The following is a 5,056-nucleotide window of genomic DNA, read 5'->3' as shown; positions in this document are numbered from 1 at the left end:
ACACCTTAGAATACACACACTTAAGCTCCTCTAGCCATACACACTCTTATGACTCTACTAACACTATTTATATGAGACAGACAACCGCAAATAGGTTCACGGCCGTAAACACGTTCACGACCGTAAACATCCGAGAAACCCTAATTCGTGATTACGGCCGCCGCCGAGAAACCCTAGCCACAAAAGCTTATTCGACCGAGAACCCTCCTTCGGCCGTGAACCCTTCAACGGCCGTGAACCCTTCAATGGACGAGAACACTTCGCAGATTACGTGAAAAATAGCGTTTTTCACCTCTTTTTGCTCCAAAACTCGATCAAAAACTCGTTTTTATCAAAAACACGAAGAACAAACCCACCTTATTTTTCAAAGATCTATCCAAAAATGCAAAAATCCTTCAAAAATAAGATCAAATACGCTCCAGATCTGGCCAAAATGATTGATACAATCCAAGCTCTGATACCACTTGTAAGTCCCGAATTCGCTTGTGTATCAATCATATCCAATTGATGGTGTAGAATCCTAAACAATTGGATGATGCAAGATCAAAATAAGAAGAAGGAGAAGAAGAATAATATGAATCTATGATGTATTCAAGATTGGAATGATGAACAATATACAAGATTCACACACACTTGCACCTTCTCTCCTTTATCTCTCTAGAACACCTTAGAATACACACACTTAAGCTCCTCTAGCCATACACACTCTTATGACTCTACTAACACTATTTATATGAGACAGACAACCGCAAATAGGTTCACGGCCGTAAACACGTTCACGACCGTAAACATCCGAGAAACCCTAATTCGTGATTACGGCCGCCGCCGAGAAACCCTAGCCGCAAAAGCTTATTCGACCGAGAACACTCCTTCGGCCGTGAACCCTTCAACGGCCGTGAACCCTTCAATGGACGAGAACACTTCGCAGATTACGTGAAAAATAGCGTTTTTCACCTCTTTTTGCTCCAAAACTCGATCAAAAACTCGTTTTTATCAAAAACACGAAGAACAAACCCACCTTATTTTTCAAAGATCTATACAAAAATGCAAAAATCCTTCAAAAATAAGATCAAATACGCTCCAGATCTGGCCAAAATGATTGATACAATCCAAGCTCTGATACCACTTGTAAGTCCTGAATTCGCTTGTGTATCAATCATATCCAATTGATGGTGTAGAATCCGAAACAATTGGATCATGCAAGATCAAAATAAGAAGAAGGAGAAGAAGAATAATATGAATCTATGATGTATTCAAGATTGGAATGATGAACAATATACAAGATTCACACACACTTGCACCTTATCTCCTTTCTCTCTCTAGAACACCTTAGAATACACACACTTAAGCTCCTCTAGCCATACACACTCTTATGACTCTACTAACACTATTTATATGAGACAGACAACCGCAAATAGGTTCACGGCCGTAAACACGTTCACGACCGTAAACGTCCGAGAAACCCTAATTCGTGATTACGGCCGCCGCCGAGAAACCCTAGCCACAAAAGCTTATTCGACGGAGAACCCTCCTTCGGCCGTGAACCCTTCAACGGCCGTGAACCCTTCAATGGACGAGAACACTTCACAGATTACGTGAAAAATAGCGTTTTTGACCTCTTTTTGCTCCAAAACTCGATCAAAAACTCGTTTTTATCAAAAACACGAAGAACAAACCCCCCTTATTTTTCAAAGATCTATCCAAAAATGCAAAAATCCTTGAAAAATAAGATCAAATACGCTCCAGATCTGGACAAAATGATTGATACAATCCAAGCTCTGATACCACTTGTAAGTCCCGAATTCGCTTGTGTATCAATCATATCCAATTGATGGTGTAGAATCCTAAACAATTGGATGATGCAAGATCAAAATAAGAAGAAGGAGAAGAAGAATAATATGAATCTATGATGTATTCAAGATTGGAATGATGAACAATATACAAGATTCACACACACTTGCACCTTCTCTCCTTTATCTCTCTAGAACACCTTAGAATACACACACTTAAGCTCCTCTAGCCATACACACTCTTATGACTCTACTAACACTATTTATATGAGACAGACAACCGCAAATAGGTTCACGGCCGTAAACACGTTCACGACCGTAAACATCCGAGAAACCCTAATTCGTGATTACGGCCGCCGCCGAGAAACCCTAGCCACAAAAGCTTATTCGACCGAGAACCCTCCTTCGGCCGTGAACCCTTCAACGGCCGTGAACCCTTCAATGGACGAGAACACTTCGCAGATTACGTGAAAAATAGCGTTTTTCACCTCTTTTTGCTCCAAAACTCGATCAAAAACTCGTTTTTATCAAAAACACGAAGAACAAACCCACCTTATTTTTCAAAGATCTATCCAAAAATGCAAAAATCCTTCAAAAATAAGATCAAATACGCTCCAAATCTGGCCAAAATGATTGATACAATCCAAGCTCTGATACCACTTGTATGTCCCGAATTCGCTTGTGTATCAATCATATCCAATTGATGGTGTAGAATCCTAAACAATTGGATGATGCAAGATCAAAATAAGAAGAAGGAGAAGAAGAATAATATGAATCTATGATGTATTCAAGATTGGAATGATGAACAATATACAAGATTCACACACACTTGCACCTTCTCTCCTTTATCTCTCTAGAACACCTTAGAATACACACACTTAAGCTCCTCTAGCCATACACACTCTTATGACTCTACTAACACTATTTATATGAGACAGACAACCGCAAATAGGTTTACGGCCGTAAACACGTTCACGACCGTAAACGTCCGAGAAACCCTAATTCGTGATTACGGCCGCCGCCGAGAAACCCTAGCCGCAAAAGCTTATTCGACCGAGAACCCTCCTTCGGCCGTGAACCCTTCAACGGTCGTGAACCCTTCAATGGACGAGAACACTTTGCAGATTACGTGAAGAATAGCGTTTTTCACCGCTTTTTGCTCCAAAACTCGATCAAAAACTCGTTTTTATCAAAAACACGAAGAACAAACCCACCTTATTTTTCAAAGATCTATCCAAAAATGCAAAAATCCTTCAAAAATAAGATCAAATACGCTCCAGATCTGGCCAAAATGATTGATACAATCCAAGCTCTGATACCACTTGTAAGTCCCGAATTCGCTTGTGTATCAATCATATCCAATTGATGGTGTAGAATCCTAAACAATTGGATGATGCAAGATCAAAATAAGAAGAAGGAGAAGAAGAATAATATGAATCTATGATGTATTCAAGATTGGAATGATGAACAATATACAAGATTCACACACACTTGCACCTTCTCTCCTTTATCTCTCTAGAACACCTTAGAATACACACACTTAAGCTCCTCTAGCCATACACACTCTTATGACTCTACTAACACTATTTATATGAGACAGACAACCGCAAATAGGTTCACGGCCGTAAACACGTTCACGACCGTAAACATCCGAGAAACCCTAATTCGTGATTACGGCCGCCGCCGAGAAACCCTAGCCGCAAAAGCTTATTCGACCGAGAACACTCCTTCGGCCGTGAACCCTTCAACGGCCGTGAACCCTTCAATGGACGAGAACACTTCGCAGATTACGTGAAAAATAGCGTTTTTCACCTCTTTTTGCTCCAAAACTCGATCAAAAACTCGTTTTTATCAAAAACACGAAGAACAAACCCCCCTTATTTTTCAAAGATCTATCCAAAAATGCAAAAATCCTTCAAAAATAAGATCAAATACGCTCCAGATCTGGCCAAAATGATTGATACAATCCAAGCTCTGATACCACTTGTAAGTCCCGAATTCGCTTGTGTATCAATCATATCCAATTGATGGTGTAGAATCCTAAACAATTGGATGATGCAAGATCAAAATAAGAAGAAGGAGAAGAAGAATAATATGAATCTATGATGTATTCAAGATTGGAATGATGAACAATATACAAGATTCACACACACTTGCACCTTCTCTCCTTTATCTCTCTAGAACACCTTAGAATACACACACTTAAGCTCCTCTAGCCATACACACTCTTATGACTCTATTAACACTATTTATATGAGACAGACAACCGCAAATAGGTTCACGGCCGTAAACACGTTCACGACCGTAAACATCCGAGAAACCCTAATTCGTGATTACGGCCGCCGCCGAGAAACCCTAGCCACAAAAGCTTATTCGACCGAGAACCCTCCTTCGGCCGTGAACCCTTCAACGGCCGTGAACCCTTCAATGGACGAGAACACTTCGCAGATTACGTGAAAAATAGCGTTTTTCACCTCTTTTTGCTCCAAAACTCGATCAAAAACTCGTTTTTATCAAAAACACGAAGAACAAACCCACCTTATTTTTCAAAGATCTATCCAAAAATGCAAAAATCCTTCAAAAATAAGATCAAATACGCTCCAGATCTGGCCAAAATGATTGATACAATCCAAGCTCTGATACCACTTGTAAGTCCCGAATTCGCTTGTGTATCAATCATATCCAATTGATGGTGTAGAATCCTAAACAATTGGATGATGCAAGATCAAAATAAGAAGAAGGAGAAGAAGAATAATATGAATCTATGATGTATTCAAGATTGGAATGATGAACAATATACAAGATTCACACACACTTGCACCTTCTCTCCTTTATCTCTCTAGAACACCTTAGAATACACACACTTAAGCTCCTCTAGCCATACACACTCTTATGACTCTACTAACACTATTTATATGAGACAGACAACCGCAAATAGGTTCACGGCCGTAAACACGTTCACGACCGTAAACATCCGAGAAACCCTAATTCGTGATTACGGCCGCCGCCGAGAAACCCTAGCCGCAAAAGCTTATTCGACCGAGAACACTCCTTCGGCCGTGAACCCTTCAACGGCCGTGAACCCTTCAATGGACGAGAACACTTCGCAGATTACGTGAAAAATAGCGTTTTTCACCTCTTTTTGCTCCAAAACTCGATCAAAAACTCGTTTTTATCAAAAACACGAAGAACAAACCCCCCTTATTTTTCAAAGATCTATCCAAAAATGCAAAAATCCTTCAAAAATAAGATCAAATACGCTCCAG

The sequence above is a fragment of the Lactuca virosa genome, chromosome 4 (genome assembly GCF_052849685.1).
Source record: "Lactuca virosa cultivar CGN04683 chromosome 4, Lactuca_virosa_CGN04683_v6, whole genome shotgun sequence".
Taxonomy (NCBI): Eukaryota; Viridiplantae; Streptophyta; class Magnoliopsida; order Asterales; family Asteraceae; genus Lactuca; species Lactuca virosa.
The sequence above is the reverse complement of the archived record's forward strand: the minus strand, read 5'-3'. Positions refer to the sequence as shown.